The following is a 19,581-nucleotide window of genomic DNA, read 5'->3' on the forward strand; positions in this document are numbered from 1 at the left end:
TGGATAATTGAATCTTTTGTCAAAATAATATAAAAGGGTACACACTGTTATACAATAATAATTTTTATTAAAGATAGACGAAATTAACATTATTTTCTTCCAAAAATAAGTTAGTGCTATTTTTCTTTTTTATAAAGGAGAATAATATCACATTTTATAAAATATGAAAAATATTGAATGTCATAGTATTTAAATTTTCTGAGAAAGTTAATTTATTTTTTTGAAATAGTCGGTTGTATTGATGTAAATTACATATATTTGGACCAAGTAAATGGTGTATATATGGATAGAATGGAAGTTGTAATATATATAATTTTCATCCAGTATTAATATAAAAGAATTTTATACAAATAATCAACCATATATTATTAATTAATAAAAATAATTAATTTTAAATTTATTATTTAAAAAATTATTTAAATATATAAATTTAATTAAAATAATCTTATAAAACTCTTTGAGTCTGTGAATCAAAATTATTCTCTTACTCTTTAAAAGATGGAAGCTTCTGTTCTGGAAGCGGCAAGAGTCCCTAATATAAAAACGCTCCCCACATTGGGTGGGCCAACGTCGGAAAATTAAATAAATAAATAAATAAAAATCAGGAAGCAAAATATTAACGTTTATTTATACTAATTGATAATTGATTCAATCAAAGAAAAAATTATACTAACAACGGATCAATGAAACAAGGAGCGTGCACCTTAAATTAATTAAATGACAAAGATGCTTAATACATAGTGGTCACTTGACTCACTTCCTATTAGACTTGAGAATGAATTAAAGACCGAATGAATCCAACAGCTCAAAATTAAAACTAATTAGTTTTATAATGTAAAGAAACTTTAATTAGTCCTGTATAAATTCACCTTAGTTTGTCTAGCTAAGCATGTTGTCACCCTCACTCTTAGCCACATTATTACTTATTTGTCGGTGAAATCTTAAGTGTAATTAATTTAAAATGTAGTTATTTTTATGTAAAATTAATAATTAAAATATTAATTTTAAATAAATTTAACTGCACCTAAATTTTCAAGTTGTTATTTTCCAACTTTTCATCAATCACATGGCAGCAATTTCAATTTCTGGTTGGCAAACTTTTGGCATAGCTATTACTTACTTACCTAATTGAATTAACCTTAGACGACAAAATAACAAACACTTCAATTTTTTTTAGATTTAATTTGGTAAAATTTTTTAAAAAATATTTATATTTTTTAAAAGTATAAATATTTTATTTTATATTTAATAAATAAAAAACTTATGTGTTACTTGAAATTTTTTAAAAATTTAAAATATTTTTAAAAATATCTAATTTTTTTTTTAAATTAAGTTGTATTTATTAAAATTAAAAGTTTTAATATAATTTTGTATATTAATTAATATTTAAATTAAATTTTTATATTAATATTTATTATAATATTTTTTAATATTAAAAACTATTTTATTAAATATATTTATTATTATTTATACTTATTAAAAATTATTTTTAATTTAATTTATTAAATATAAATGCTATAATTTTTAGAAATTAATTTTTATAAATTATTTTTAAAAAATAAAAATTTTACCAAACTAAACTTTAATGATGTCGTTTATATAATGAGATGAATTCACCAAATATGCAAACCATTAATCCCCTTAAAATACTTAGTTTGTTGATAAAATGATTCCTTTAAAATTTGATACTTAATTACTTATCATGTATTATTTAAAAATTTGATTCTCGGTTTAATAAATCCGTCCAAAATAATTAATGATCGCCGATAATTAAGTTGAAATTGTGATTTAATTTGAAAAATGATGTAATTGATAAATTATTTTCCAATAACCTATTTTTTGGAGAACTAAAATAGTGTGCTCACAAAGGTGTAGAGAAAACAAATTAAAGAAAGATCAATTAAATTGAACAATATAAATATGGAAAAAAGTATAAAGAGAATTTTAGATGATACTAGTATTCAACTAGAATTAATCATATGGTTATTACAAACTAATTTATTAAACGGAAACGAAATATATTATTTCTTTTTTCTTCTTTTTTTCCCCTTCCATTTTCATACTAATAATTACCAAAATTAAAAGACTAAATACAATTACAAATTTTGAACAAATTGCAGATCAATCTATATTACCACTAGCAAATTAAAAATAATCCAAAAAAGAAAAGAACAAGAATGATTAGTGGAAATAACAACATTGTACTTTGACATAAACAAGGGTCAGAGGAAAGAAAGAAGAGAGAACCATTGCAGCTTCAAAAGAAAGAGATCTCTTGTTCTTGTCACTCAGACATGAAAGTACAGTTTTGCCCCTCTGCGCCACACTGAAACCGAAACTGAAACCTCTTCTCATTCATTTCATTTTCCTTAGATCTGTCAAATCTAATGCAAATTACTCCCACCGTCTTTTTAATTCTTCTACAAAAGCAACGCCACGAGAAAAGAGAACAAAGCAGCACCGTAAACCGCCGCCGGAAGTGGCGCCGCCGTGGACGCCGCCGGTGGGGTGTGATAGTAGAACGGGAAGTAAGGGACAATTGGGTTCGGCGGAGGTGGTGTCGGGTAGTTTTTATAGTTCGGTGGAGAATAGTAAGTTCCGCCGATTCCTCCGCCGCTTCCGGTGGAGGCCGGCGGTTGATAGTAGTACTGAGAGGGTGGCGGCGGAGGGTAGTAGTAAGTGTTACCGCCGCCGCCGCTTCCGGATGATGGAGGAGAAGGTGGTGGAGGGCAGTTGTTGGTTGAGGTGGCCGGAGGCGGAGACGGCGGCGGCGGAGAGGGAGGCGGCGGCGATGGGACTTGGCCACATGGGGTGCACTTGACATCATCCTTGGTAGTGGTTTTTAGGGTTTGATCTGCCGCCATTGTTGGAAGAGAATGAAAGTTGACGAGAGACAAAGCCATTACCATGAAACAAGAACATAGTGTTAATGTTTTTGTGTGAAATGTTGCCATTTTTTTTTTAAGAAAGAATGAGAGAGTTTTTTTGTGAGATAGATCCAAGAAGAAATAATGAATGGGGTTATGGCGTGTCTAATAATTTTGTTGCTTAGAAGAGAAGAGAAGAGAAGAGAAGAGTGTGTGTTTTTAAGAGAGAAAATAAAAGTGAAAGTAAAAGTGAAGTGAAGAGGGAAAGTGTATGTGGTTTGGTTAATGGTGTTATGGTGTGTATTGCTATTTGAGGTGAGAACCAAATATCTTATCTTTTTATACTATGCTAGCCTTTTTATAATAACAATAATAATTAATTATCAACATTAATTATAAATGTAAATTTTAATTTTAATATATTATCAGTATAAAATATTTTTATATATCTATCTAATTATGTAATATTATATTAACAAAAAAACTACTTGTTATATTAAATGAATGAATATTTAAAAAAACATATGTAATTGAACAAATTTATAAAATATTAGGTAAAATATATTTTTATCCTAAAATTTGCCAAAGATTTTGAAAATATTTTTAAATTTTATTTTATTTCAATTTTATTTTAAAAGTTTTCAATATGTACCGAATATATTTTTAGAAATTATTTTTTAAAAAAAATTAGAATTAATTCAATAATAATTAAAAAAATCTTTAATATAAATAAATTAGATATAATTGACATATATTATTGTTGACAAAGTATACTTTATAAAATTACTGGGAGAAATTAAAGTTTTTTCACATTGATATTAGACAATTATAATGTATCTTCACATTGTATCTTTGATAAAAGTAATTTACAGTTATAATCAATTACACAGTTTTTTTTATTAAATTGATTATTACCGCCAAAAGTCAAAAAGTTTAAATGATACCGTACTATTAGTTTATTATATTTAATAAATCAGGGAAGATTAGATTATTATTATTTTTATTTTTACAGAAAAGATTTCTCTGTTATTGTTGCCACCCTTTGCTATTTTAAATAGAAAAAATGTGAAAAGATAATACAGATTACAGAAAGCGATAAAGGACACCGACACACGTTTTACTTTGACACTGAGCAGCCACGTTTGAACAAGGTTGAGAGACCTGAACGATGCTTAACTTTAGCTCCTAAAAACTAAGGATAATTTATGCTAATAAAAGAATGAAATTTAAAATTACGTAAATATTTTAAATTAAAAGCGGTAATATATTTTATGTTAAATATTTTTGTGTAAATTGAATATTTGATTTATATTATTTACATGTGAAATAAATTAAGTTAATTCAATTTATTATATGTATATTGTATTAGTACTAAATCGAATTAAAATTTGATTTTATATATATATATATATATATATATATATATATATATATATATATATTACATTTTAAACAAAATAATAAATTAAATCAAATTGATTAATTAAATTTACTAATCGTTTATTTATTATTTATTAATTTTAAAATATAAATATTAATAAAATATATTTTTTATTTAAATTTAAATAAAATATTTAAAAAATTAAAATAAATAAAAATAAAAATCTAACTTTATATTTTACTTCAGATTCTAAAAAATTTATATATATTTTTACAAATTTATGAATTTAAAATAGAATAATAAATAATTTTAAAAAATTTATTAAAAACTATCCTTTGATTTATTGGTATCTAAAAAATTATTACTAAAATTTTTAATATTAAAAAGTTATTATAAATATAATCCTTTAAAGTGCATATGAGTTAAAATTTAGATATTTTCAAAGTCAGAAGTCACAAATAATATAATAAAAAACAGACTAATTATATTTATACGATATATAATTTAAAAAATAATTAAAATATTATAAAATTAGACAGAGCGTGTAGCCAATTCTAGTTTATAACATTTATGTAATTTTAAATTCTATTTATTTTATTAGTGTAAATTTTCAAAAATTAATAATAAAAAAATAAACTTCTAAATTATTAAATTTTGTGTTTGTATTTATTTTATGGTGAACTTTACCATACTATTCTAATTTTAAAAGATAACTTATCTTTTATTACATGTCACAATATTAGTGGTCGAATTAGATTGGTTTGTTATGGTTAAATTTAATTTTTTATTTAATCTAAATTTTGATAAACCAACTATAATTAATAATCAAGGTTCTGAAAACCGGGCCGGACCGGCCGGTCCGACCGGTTTAACCGCGAACCGGTGACCTAAACGGTTTGGTTCAACATAAAAAACCGCTAAAATCAAAATCGTTCTCAAACCGCTGAACCGGCCGAGAACCGGTCGGTCGGACCGAACCGGGACCCGGCCGGTTTTGAAAAACGGCGTCGTTTTCCGTTCTATTATAAAATGAAATGGCCAGGTCTCCATAGCCTCAACCCCTCGAGCCATTCTTCAATCTTTCTCCCCAAAACACAACCCTCGAGTACATGTTCCCCACCGCCACAGGGCTCAGCGCCGCCGTTCGTTGCTCTCAAGCACCACCGTGTTTTCGTCCGATCGTCCGTGCTTCTCCCTCATTCAGAAATTGGTGCGTCTTCCTCGAGCTCGCCGTCATTCCCTGCCTCGCTGGTCTTTGTTTGCTCAAACCCTAGCCTCAATCACTCTCCTCTTCAAGCTGTGTTACCTCCGCCGTCGAATCTGGTCCAACTGTCGTCCCTGCTGTTTCAGCGTTGTCGCAGCTCGTCTCTGCCGTCGCGTTGCATTTGCTCCACTCTCCTCTGCCGTCGCGTCGTGCTGCAAAGGGAAAAGAAGGAGTGGAGGTCGCGGGAGGAGGCGCGTGAAGGGTGAAGCCTTTGCTGCTTCCGCCGTGTTTGAGCTCGAAGACAGCCGCCAGTGCTGCTACCTCTGTTGTTGCCTCTGTCGTGCCTTGCCATCATGTTACCACTGATTTCATCTGCCTCTGTTGCTTCAAAATCATGCTAAATTTATGGGTATCCGTCCTTTTTGAATATGTTTATAAATAATAAGATTAGACATTGATTTTTCTGAATTCTGATTATGGTTTTGTTCAAATTTACTGATGGCTTTGTTTGTAGTTGCTGGTTTTGCTGGTTGAAGGTTTAGTGTTTTGGAATGTTTTATAATGTGCTAATGTTTGTAATTGATGGCTTTGTTTGTAATTGATGAAAGTTTAGTGTTATTGTGATTATTGGTTAATGTTTTGGTTTGGTGTTCTCTCTTTTCCAGATTTCCCTTCTCCTGTATTTCTGTATGTTGCTGAATTGGTAATCAATAAATTTGCCTTTTTACTGTAAATCAGGACTTTACTAGACTTTACTAGGATCTGTTAAATTTGTTGCTTGTTGCTGAATTTGTTGCTTCCCAGTCACAGCATCAGAAGAGAAGCTGGTGAATAAGGTTTTAAACTGTGAAATCATGTGTTGTTGCTTGAATTTTAGGAGAAAGAGCAATGTAATGTATTCCTATTTATGATTCCATAAGACCAAGGTTAAATTAACAATTCAGGTGGAGTTGAGTTTTGTTTATAAGTAATTAAATGCACAAAACAAGAATAGGATTGCTAATTAAATTTGGAATTTCTGAATAGTGACTTGTTAAGGTGCTGTTGTTGTTAAGGTGCTGTTTTGCTATGGCACTATGCTGCTGTGAATAAGGTTTTAAACTGTGAAATCATGTGTTGTTGCTTGAATTTTAGGAGAAAGAGCAATGTAATGTATTCCTATTTATGATTCCATAAGACCAAGGTTAAATTAACAATTCAGGTGGAGTTGAGTTTTGTTTATGAGTAATTAAATGCACAAAACAAGAATAGGATTGCTAATTAAATTTGGAATTTCTGATTAGTGACTTGTTAAGGTGCTGTTGTTGTTAAGGTGCTGTTTTGCTATGTTTTGCTATGGCACTATGCTGCTGTTTTGTAATGGTTGTTGCTGAATGCTACTCTGTTTTCATTGTGTTGTAGTTGTTGGTTTTGCTTTGATTTGTAGTTGCTGGTTGTGTTGGTTTTGCTAGCTTTGTTTGTAATTGCTGGGTGAAGGTTTAGTGTTTTGTAATTGCTGGCTTTGTTTTCTAATTGCTAGTTTTGTTGAGGGCTCCTAATTGATGACATTTAATGTAGTTTTTTAAATTTGAAAACTATTTTAATCTTTATGTTATACTATAATTATATTTTAGGATGCTTATTTATAATTTATTTATTATTTTATTTTAAAACGGTTTTTTCGGTTGAACCACCGGTTAGACCGGTTAGACCAGTGAACCAGTGAACCAGTAGTTAGAGCGGTTTGATGACCGATCCGGTTTTCTGAACCTTGTTAATAATTCTTTTTACAATTTATAAAAATCATTTAAAAAAATCTCATAATTTATTTTTTCTCAAACCACATATTTATTAATCATCTTAAACAAAAAAAATCAAAAAATAAAATAAAATAAATAAAAAAATTATTTATTAATAATTTTGTAATTTTTTTCTCAACCCACATATTTATTAATCATTTTCAATCAAGAAAATAAAAAAAATAAACAAAAAATTCAAAAGACATAAAAACATTCTCGTAACACTATTCTATCTTATTTTCTTCATGTTATTAAAAAAAATTCATTCTTCGTACAAACACAATTTGAAAAAAAAGGCGATTAAACTCAGAGTTGATGAGAGTAGAAGAAAAAAAAGGAAAAAAAAAGAAATATATGCTATATGTATCAAATTTGACGAAATTCAAATTTAATTAAAATTTATTAAAGGGATTTATTTTAAAACATATGTTATTGATTTTGCGTGCTTGTATATATTTTAGTTTATTTATTCAGTAAATTCCTTTAATATATACGACTCTAATTGAACCGTAATTAAAAATAAATTTTATTATAATAAAAAATTTTTTAATAAGTACGAAATATACTATATATGAAGCGATTTTTTTGCAAAATATAATATTTTGAAAATTTGTCTCTAGAACTTTTTTTATATTTTTTATTTTTTGAGATTTTTTGTTTGTTGAAAATATTAATAGATATGTGATTTGAGAAAAAAATAAATTACAAAATGAGATTTTTTAATAATTTTTATAAATTATAAAAAAATTATACCATAATTAGTTAGTTGGATTATCAAAATTTAGATTAAATAAAAAATTAAATTTAACCATGACAAATCAATCTAATTTAACCACTAATATTATAACATGTAACAAGATATAAATTACTTTTTAAAATTGAAAAGGTATGGTAGAATTTTTTTTATTTTATTAGTATTAAATTTTTGTATAAATTTTATTCTAATATTTGAACTCTATTTTTCATCCTTAAATTTTGTTAGGTATTTTTTTTCTAACATAAAATCAATTTTTAGATAATAGAGGTACATACACTATTAACACTAAATTTTAATATTAAAATTACTTCATTCTTAAATAGCTAAGTTGTAAACATAATTAAAGCTTGCCTCCTTTTTTGGGTTGCTTTTTCCACTTTTAGTAAGTTAGCTGAGAAATTAATTAGGATGAGTGAGTTAGGTAGTGATAAATCTACTATTGTCACCAACATAATAATATAATTTTTAGTTTGAAAATCAGATTTCAAGCGAATGTAATGGTTAAAAAGTGGCATGACGAAGAATGAAGTGTGATGGATAGTAATAGGAGAGGAGTAGTGGTATTAATATATTGAAAAAATATTAATTAGCATAATAAGCTTATCACCTTTTGTTTATACTCACTACTTAAATAAAGAGAAGTGGTTGAAGTGGCATGTGGTTCGTTTACATATGTGTGCTTCTATATCTATGAATAATCACCTATTGGACAAAACATGTAAAGAACACGACATGACACAATATAAAATACACAAATACCTAAATTTTAAAATTTTATAAAATATGAAGACACAGTATATATATAAAATATAAAATATTTTTTAGATAAATTATAATAATATTTTAATATTTTATTAATATTAAAATATAAAATAATTTTTAAATTATTTTAATATTTTTTAATTATATAAATTATTTAAAATATTTTTATTTTAATAAATAATAATATATATTATTTTTAAATTTATTTAAAAAATACATGTTAAGAATAAAGTTGGATACGCTGATATAATATTTAAGTATGTCAAAAAAAAATTATATTTTATTAAAACACAGACAATAAAAAATGAATATTGATGAGTATCGTGTCTAAAATGTGTCTGAAACACGAACACGACAATTTAACACAGTATTCGTGCTTCATAAATAATCAATTACTATTTGAGAGGTCTGAATTGAATCAATTTCAATACAACAATGGTTCTAAATCTTTTCTCCCAGCATAATCGTCATCCTAAGTGTTGGGTATATAAAGATGGTAAGATGACAAAATTTTAATTGTTATAGGGGTTGATGACAATACTCTTCCATGATACAATGAAACCTAAGAATTTTTTAATTAGCAATAGTAAGAAATTCTCAACTCTCTTGAACAAAGAAAACTTCTTAATAGTTGATTAAAATGTACACTTAGTACTTCTTTTTTCTGAAATAGTGGAGAATGACTTATTTATACATATTGCATGTAGCAATTATGATTAGTTGCATATACAAATGGTTGTGTCTTTTTTATTGCTAATAGATACAATGTTTTGAACATACACAATTCTTAAAGAGTTGTGTCCATTTAGCCAATAGACACAATATTTTGAACATACACAATCCTTAAAAGGTTGTATCCTTTCAACCAAATGGTACTAAACAGTTAATAACCGTTTATTAATATTAATAATAATATTAATAATAATATCAATAATATTAATAATATTATTTAATCAAATTTGTAAATACCCCTCAATCCCCCACTATTTACAAAATTTAAATGTCATACAAGTATATGCATAAAGAATGTGTCATTAAGATTAAACATTCTTTTAGTGTAAATTTTAAAGTACTAACGAAGTAATAGGTGTCTAATTGATTAAACCTATACTCCATATACTAGTACCAAAAATCACACACATTACTTATACCCTCCAAGTTCAAGAGTTTATAATTTTAAGCACTTATATGGCCTTGTACTCATCCTGGTTTCATGAATATTTACGAGAATAAAATCTCTAAAATTCTCGATTAGAGTAGCACCATTCTTATATTCATATAAGGGGAACCTTTTGATAAATAATATTATCATTCCATTAAGAGTTTTAACTCACCCTTTTAATTTGTTGTAAATAGCACTAAATCCTATACGTTAGTGCTCCAATTGCTAAATAACTTGTTATTACCTATTAAGCCTTAAAACTAGTGATCTACTACAATAAGGTTGGGTTCCCATCATTTAGTAATAATATGTTTTAATCCCATTTTAGCAGTAGTCTCTTTGATTTTATCCCTTGACAAACCTTTAGTCAAAGGGTTTGCTAAATTTCCTTAAGATCTTACATAGGTGATGGTAATTACACCATCATCTATTAGTTGCCTAACAAACTCATGTCCCAAACTTATATATCTAGACTTTTCATTATAAACCTTATTATATGCTTGAGACATGATTGATTCACTATCACAGAAGATTGAAATAGCTATCGTCTACTGTGGCCACAGCTTTATATCATATAACAAAATTCTTAACCATTCCGCTTCTTTACCTGCGACTGATAAAGCTACAAACTCAGCTTCCATAGTAGAATGTGTAATACATGTTTGTTTCTTTGAGGCCCAACTTATTGCTCCACCACCTATGGTGAAAATCCATCCTAAAGTAGATTTGTTATCACTAAGATTTGTAATCCAACTTGCGTCGGAATAACCTTTTAAAACTGTGGGATAATCACTATAATGTAATCCCAAGTTTATGGTTTTCTTGAGATAACCAAGAACTCTTGTTATAGCTTTCTAATGTTGATTGCTAGGCTTTCCGGTAAACCTTGATAATTTACACACTGCAAATGCTATATCAGGTCTAGTACAATGCATTGTATACATTAAACTTCCTATAGTACTAGCATATTCTAATTGTGATATAGGTCTTCCTATGTTTATTTCTAATTTAAGATTAGGATTATAGGGCGTATTGAATTTTTTAATTGTGAGATGATCAAACTTTTTCAATACTTTTTGATATAATGAGATTGACTTAAAGTAAAGTCAACTTTATTTTTATGCACCTTTATGCCTAATATTGTATCAACTTCATTCAAATCCTTCATCTTGAATTTAGAAGTTAGATACTCCTTTATTATACGAATTCCTTCTAAATTTGTTCTGATGATTAACATATCATCAACGTATAAACAAATGATTACTCCATAATCTTTAGTAAATTTTGAGTAAATACATTTATCCATACTATTATGTGAGAAGTCATTTGATAACATCACTGAATCAAACTTCTCATTGCCATTGTTTAAGCGCTTGTTTTAGTCCATACAAAAACTTAATTAATTTAAAAACTTTCTTTTCATTTCTGGGTAGCACATAACTTTTCGGTTGCTCCATATATATTTCTTGTGAAACATTAGTATATAATTTTGGGGATATTCTAAATTAGAAGTTGAATAATTGATAAATTTATTTTCAATAAATTCTACCTCTCTTGATTCAACAACTACATTAGACACTAAGTCTAATATTTATATGCTTTAGAATTTTGAGCATATCGTATAAAAGTGTCTTTTATGACTCTGGCCTCAATTTGGTTCTCTTTTGATCAGGAACTTGATAAAAGGTTAAACACCCCCACACTTTTAGATAATTTAAATTAGGCTTCCTTACTTTCCAAATTTCATAAAGAAAAATATTTCTATGTCTTAATGGTATCTTATATGGATATGACATCATATCAATAATACTTCACCTCATAAATTGTTAGACAATTTTGTATTTAATAACATTGAATTAACCATATCCACTAAAGTACGATTTTTTTTCTTTTCGCCAAACCATTTTGTTGCGGAGTATATTGAGCGGAAGATTCATGAACAATACTACATAATTTACAAAAATTATCAAATTCATTAAAAAAAATTCTTCACCTTGTAGTGATTCAGGGATTACCACTTGTAGATCACGAAGTCTACTTACAAGGATTTGTAATTTATGAATTTGATCCATGACAGGCATAGTATCATTTATAATAAATTCAAAATATTTCATCATAATAAACTTATATGTTCCTTGTCGTTTAGTATTGTACTTTTCTTCCAAAGATTTTTAAATCTCCAATAGTGATTGAATTAACATATGATCTCGACATGCAATAGTATCTGCATCACGTTTCTTCTTCAAATGAACAATCTTTTCTTCCTCTTCCAGTGTGAAATTTCCATTAGCATTGGCAATTGGTGTAGTTTTTGAGTTAATCACATATGTAAGATTGAGAACTAAAAGAAGAAACATCATTTTGTCCTTCCAACTATTGAAGTTTGTTCCATCAAAGCAATCTAACTTGACAAACTCTTGATTCATGACTTTGAACATGGTATTTTGATCTTGTGCCATCTTCAAGAAATATCTCTCTAAAATTGTTGAGTATACGAAGATGGTAAGATGACAAAACTTTAATTGTGTTTTGGTTTCAAGGCACGATTAGATCACTTTCTTTAGAGATATATTTGTCCCCACACTTAGTTGTTATAGGGTTAATGACAATACTCTCCCACGATATAATGAAACCTAAGAATTTCTTAATTAGCAATAGTAAGAAATTATCAAATCTCTTTAACAAAGAAAATCTCTTAATAGTTGATTAAAATGTACACTTAGTACTTCTTTTTTCTGAAATAGTGAACAAAGAAAATATACATATTACACGTAGCAATTATGATTAGTTGCGTATACAAATGGTTGTGTCTTTTCTATTATCAATAGATACAATATTTTGAACATACACAATTCTTAAAGAGTTATATTCCTTTAGCCAATAAACACAATATTTTAAACATACATAATCCTTAAAAAATTGTGTCCTTTCAATCAAATAACATTAAATGATTAGAAATTATTTATTAATATTAAATAATTAAATTTGTAAATATCTTTCGCTAAAAAGATAGCATAAAGCACCATTCGAGTTTTGAACTACACTCCCGCACTCCCAATAAACTGCAAGTGTGCAAGAATTTCCAAAGCATAGTCGAAAGCTTACCAATTTACAGAAAAGATTTTTGAACAAGCATAAAATCATGACATGGATTGTAGAGGCATCTTAATCGTCTGTACAATATTAGAGATAATTTAGTTGTCACCAAGTTGTCGTCATAGTTATTGGTGTCAAAAGGGGCGGATGTTAAGAAGTTGGTAAAATTGGCTCATTGAAAAAGGGTAATCTCTTCCATAATAATAAAATCACATTTCAAAACAACAAATAAAAAATGTGAAAATTAAAGAGAAGGGCAAGCGGTGGAAAATATATATATTGACACGTTTTGCTTTGACCAAAAGCCAAAGCCGCGTTTGGAACACGGTTAATACATTATTGTTTATGAAGATTGGTTAATTATATATTTAACTACCTAAGTTAATAACATAATTGCGACACATTTTATAGCTAAGTTAGCCTATGATTAGGGTAGTAAAAAATAACAAGTGGTAGGGGATGTAATAATAATGAGGAGGATGGAAGAGGTAATATAATGTTTTTGGAAGTTTCTAGTTATAATGTGGAGACGTAAAGCAGACGCACTCCTTTGAAAAGAGCAAAATGCAAAGTTGGTTGGATTCATTTGGTTGTCTACTTGTTTTTTGGGGATGAAATTCGTTGGATCTGGTTTTTTTTCTTCTGTCCCATTATGATCAATATTTTGTGAATTAATTACTATGATACTCAACATGGTTTCAGTGTCTAGCTATGTTGAATTGGAAAATTTTTTTTTGTCTTTTTATTTTTTATTTTTTAAGCCGCATTCCCTTAAATCATTTGAACCGAAGAAGCTGTATGATTTTTAACCCAAGTGTGAACACCAAATTTTCTTCTAGGATTGATGATTTTCCTTATATCAATGTGAAGTAGCAACTAAATTCTTTATCAAACACAATTACACAATAGACCTACATTATTAATTATAGAGTATTTAAATTGGTCTCAATAAATTTTAAATACGATATATGGTATTTAATAAATTTTAGAAGTCTTTAAAAAAATATTCTCATAAGATAAATTAATTTTTTTATTTTTTTAATAAGTTTTTAATATACGTATTAAATAAATAAGTTTATAAAAAATTATTTTATGATAATTAGTTTCCAAAATTATTATCATTAGACAAATTAATCTTTAACCAATTCATTTTATAACAGGAAAAATTTTCAAAAATTTTAGAGTAATAAAAATTTTTAGAAGATCAAATTGTCCAATCTAAAATTTATTGAGGCCAATTTAATTGTTTACTTTTAATATTATATATACTGAACATTTTCTTAAAAATATCAAATGCAACTTAAAATTGATTAAGATAATAGTACTGATATATCTTCCGATCTTAAAGATGCATGCTTACTACATTTTAAATGAAAGACTCAATAAATTTAAGTTCTCCATTATAGTGTATAGTGGATAATATAGTCAAATGCCAAACATATCTCTATGTTTGGAGAGGGATTATTTTGAATAGAATACTGGAGTTGCTCTAAAAGATACCGCATATGATGTTAATAAGTTTGACAGATGGTACCATAAAAAACTTTATCATAAAACTATTTTGCATAAAAAAATGGTTAAATTCAAGTATAAGATCACACCAAATTTTGTTATATATAAATAAATCAGTTACAACTCCAATGGGAAGTATTTGCAATTATAAGTAATTGAATTAAAATGATAAACATAAACATAAAAGCATCAAAAACAAAATGATAAATATAATCCTAATAAACTATATAAACATAATTTTTCTTCACAAAATTATGGCAGAAAAAAACTTTACCATGTCTATTATAGGTTTATAAGAAAAACGAGTTTTTGCTATAAATAAATTAATAAATTAAAAATCAACAAAAAATAGTAAAAACTTCTCTAATAAAATTTACACATCTAAAAATCTAAAAAATATACATCTTAAATCTAAAAAAAAATAGTAAAAAATTCTCTAATAAAATTTACACATCTAAAAATCTAAAATATATAGATCTTAAATCTAAAAATTACACATTCAACATTCGGCAAATTTTTTTATACATGGGCGCTATTTTGTGAAATTAAAAATATTGGACTTTTGTCGAGTTTTATTGGAGTATGGGAGGCGAATTGTAAAATTAGAAAATATTGATAGCAAATCAATTTGGGTTGGTCGAGTGGTCATTTCACTCATCCGTTTAAACAAATGTCGGGGGTTCGAATCCCGTCTTGTGCATTCAGTAATCCATTGGTCAGCGGCAGATCCTTAAATGGAGCTCTCGGAGATGATTTGTATTTTTTAACAAATTAAAAAATGTAAAATTTTAAGAGTAATTTATTTTTAAAAATATTTTTAACTGTATTCTTAAAAGTTAAAATTTTAAAAATTTTAGGACTAATTCAACAATAATATTTGATAACTAAGACTGACTTACTTATGTTAAAAATTATTTTTATAAAATTGTTGTTAATTAGTCATAAATTTTTTAAAAAATTAGCCATTAACAATATATTTGATACAAATTAAAATTTTTAAAACAAAATTAAAATAAAATAAAATTTATAGATATTTTTTAAATTTTTAATAAAATAAAAAAAAGTTACTTTAATCTTAAATAAATCTCTCCGGACAATTTGTATCTTAAAAAAAGTTACTTTATTGAGACTGTTTTTTACAAAAAAAAAAAAAAAATTAATACAGAAAATTAGCATTAGCGATTTTTGCACTACATCAGATATTCGTAAAATTACAAAACATACAATTTTCTGGTAGAATACTAAATTTACTATCATAAAAATAATAATTTGGATCAAAACTCATATTAATTAATTAATGATGATTAACTTTTTTTTATTGTTCCCCAGGGACGGATCTAGAAATATTACTCTTGAGGGGCCAATAATATATATAATATTATGTACTTTTTATTAACGAAGTGGTCGATTTTTCGTATCATAAAATTTATCGATAATAGAATCTGTGTCAAATTTTTCAGCAATTTTCTTTTCAATATAATTAAAAGACAATTAACAAGAAATTAACCTTTCATTTTGTTTATGAGTTATTCTTCACAATATTCATCGCTAAAAAAGATCTCTCAGTTGTAATAGTTAAAACAGAGAGAATTAATACCAAATGAATCAAGAAGGATGCTCACAAGAAGAAAAAAAAATTCACTTTATGAAATTTAAAAAATTTTATTTAATTAAAAAATATTAGTAATAATATCTTTTCAGATTTTTTTAATATTGCTACTTACTTTTTTAGATATTAAAAATCAGTAATATTTAGGTTAGACTAAAATTTTATTTATATTAGACTAAATACTAAATAAATTTTTAAAAAAATTAAATTATACTTAATAACTTATTACTATTAATCTTTTTTTTTAAAAAGTTGGGGGACCGAGGCCTCCACTCGCCCCTTATAAACGCTGACAAAAATATTTATAAATTAAGAAAATTAACATTATACTCATAGAAAATGGGTTCTTTATGACAAAAGTATCTAAACTCTATTTTTTTTAATAAAATTTTCAAACTACCTCCACCCTCAACCTCAACAGACCATGCCAAAAATCAATGGTGGTGACGGTGGTGGAGGACCTCGACCGATTCCTGGCAGAAAAATTCAGTATGGTACACTTTTTTTTCATTTTATTCACCGCATCATTTCACATAAAAAAGCTCCCCAAATAAAAAAAAAATAACTGAAACGATTAAAAATTGTTCCTTTATGGTTTTTTTTCTCTAATTCTTTATCGGTATTGGTTGATTCTGTTGTTAATCTTGACGCTGCAATCTTCTGTTGCATTACTATCCAAAGCTCCTACTATATTTAATTTGGTGTCGACACCATAGCTGCCGCTGGAAAGAAGCTCCATCGCCTGCCTCACCTCTTCAACTGCGTCCTGGAGCTCTGTTCGGTCTGATGCTGATGTTGCCATCAAGGAGACCTCCGATTGCTTTCGCTTTGTCACCGGGACCAAAGAGAAGGATGAAGAGGTTGGAGGTGACGGAAGTAGCGGCGACATCGGCAACGCCGAGGCAGAGGAGGGTGCCATTGATGAGGGAGGCTTGCGTGAGAGGGTGGGTGATGCTCTACGGCGAGTTAGAGGTCTCCGAGATGGTCGAAGAAGAGCATGCTGGAGACAATAGAACGGGAGTAGAAAATGAAGGCTGTGAGCGCGATGGGAAGGTCATAAAAAGGAGGGATTTGAGTATGACGGGGAAGGAAGGATTTGAGTGCGATGGGGAAGGCTCGGAAAAGGTCGATGGAGCTGAATAGAAAATGAGGATTTGTGGCGGTGGAGTTGAAGTTGAAGGTGGAGGTAGCTTGGAAATTTTATTAAAAAATCAATAAAAATTAGAATTTGAATATTTTTGTCATACTAAACCCATATTATATGGATATAACATTAATTTTCTTAGTTTATAAGTACGTTTGACAACGTTCGTAAATTTCACAAGTACTTTTGGTAATTTTTTTCGAAAAATGAGAACAATAACAATGGAACACTTTATGGATGTCAACTGTATGCATGTATGTCCACACACATATTCGTATTAATATCGATTCAAACAACAAACAATACGTCAATTATTACTCTTAATTATGTACAAATACTATGTTTCCTTTATTCAAACAATACAGCAATTGTCCATATGTATACAGTTTACTTGAAAGTCATCCAAAACCCTTTTCAAACAACAATCAAAAGATAATAAAAAAAGGTGTTGTACTAATAATATATAGAAAGGCAAAGACTACGAAAAGCACCGCACCCTACCAAAAAATTTATTCATTAATCCGAAAGTTTACTAATTAATATAAGGTAAATTATGCATAAAGATTAGTATAGAGTAAGAATGTATATGTCAAAGGCATAATGTATGTGTTACAAAAACAATTTTCCACCTCAAATGGCCGTCCATGCTACCTTTCCAGCCTGGTTTTTCCTAATTAAATAACTCATAAAGTTGGCCATTCATGTATGGTTTCTCCATGCCTCCAAACTATTTAAAAAATAATAAAAATTCAAATACAAATATTAAAAATTATTAATATGTGTATAAATGTCGTTTAGGCAATCAAAGTCCTTGAAAGATAATTAAAAGATATGTTGGCCCCCTTGTGCCCCTTGTCTTACCAAACCACATGAATATACATAAATGAAGCCTATTGTTTAATTAATTTATTTTTTTAAAGTTTATTTAGTTAATATTTTCTTTTAATTTATTGAATTTTAACACCCATAACCCTATTTTATAATTTGAGGCTAATTAATTCATTACCATTAATTTTCAAAACCGTCGCCATTTTAATTTCTGGTGATTGTGAGATTACCTCTTTAATTTTACTTTTTGGTGCTGTTAACATTACGCTGTTTTGTAGTTTAGCATTATTGTGTAGCAAAAGTGAGGTGAATGATTCCTTAATATAATAATAACATCAAAAGAATGAAACGAAAAGAAAGTGAAACATTTTGTATATGATAATATATATATGAGAAATGTTGCTGTTGTTGCGCTTTGATCACTCTTTCAATTGCTTTTTCCCTTTTTCATCAATGCCTGTCTTTGTCCAAGGATCGGAATTTCTACCTTTTTTTATATGATAATAATAATGCATAAATATATTATTATTATTATTATTGTTATTCAGCTTCTAGTCTTCTAGATGCCCCCTAAAACTATAAACGTTAACATACTCAGTAGAGCAAATAAAAGACAAAAAGATAAAATTTTTGCAATTTTTATATTATCTTTGATATAGCCATCAACAACATAAGTTAATTTTTGCACTATTTTTTAGAATAACAAAACGATTTAGCAACACAATCTACCACCTCTATTATTTTGTTCTGAAAAATGAATTCATTTTTATATAACTAGATATTCTATATAACTAATAAGAAGAATTTCACTAACCATGTTTTTCGCACGTCTTTTTTCAAAAGCATCGTCTTTCAACTCTCAAAATGTTCTTTTATGAAATCTGAGATGTTCCAAACACGACCCACATGCGTAATTCATACGCACCACACCTGCCAAGCATATTCACATATAAAAAACAAATGTTGTATAGATTCAATTTTCTTGTTACACATATCAATGATGTCTAATATGCTCAAGCGATCATTTGTATTAACTCGACCTACAAATACAAACTAAATAAACAACTCAACTCGAGGGGACACTAGCCCTTTCCAAAATCCATTTATAAACTTGTAGCTAAGAATATCATTCGTCAAAGTCTGCACTTGCAAAACCTACACAGATTTATTCGAATTCTTTTTAAGTTTATCCTCTAAATACTATAAATAAAGGATTTAATTAATACATGTCTAAAATATACTACTATATACCTCTAACTTTATATCTCTTAAATTATTACTGACTTAAATGTCGAAATTTTTTGATACGTGCATCCTACTTATGAAGATGCTAACTCAGAGTAAAAAAATTCGTCGCAACTTCATATTCTGATTTTATAAATCTGTGTTTCACGACTATGAAAGATAGATAATCATAATTTTATCTTCTGAACAATCTAAAACCTCTAAGAAATTTTTGATAGTGTAATAATCAAGAGGAT

General features: G+C 27.6%; 1 long non-coding RNA gene across 1 annotated transcript in view; it reads left to right on the forward strand.

Moving 5' to 3' along the window:
* The first annotated feature begins 5,075 nt into the window (after positions 1 to 5,075).
* The window catches only part of LOC140178416 (uncharacterized), a 97,759-nt gene continuing 83,253 nt past the window's right edge, over positions 5,076 to 19,581 (forward strand). Inside the window, exon 1 of the long non-coding RNA XR_011871637.1 lies at positions 5,076 to 6,059. This is a non-coding gene — a long non-coding RNA (uncharacterized lncRNA). The remainder of the gene's footprint in view (positions 6,060 to 19,581) is intronic.

Source organism: Arachis hypogaea, chromosome 14 (assembly GCF_003086295.3).
Source record: "Arachis hypogaea cultivar Tifrunner chromosome 14, arahy.Tifrunner.gnm2.J5K5, whole genome shotgun sequence".
Lineage (NCBI taxonomy): Eukaryota > Viridiplantae > Streptophyta > Magnoliopsida > Fabales > Fabaceae > Arachis > Arachis hypogaea.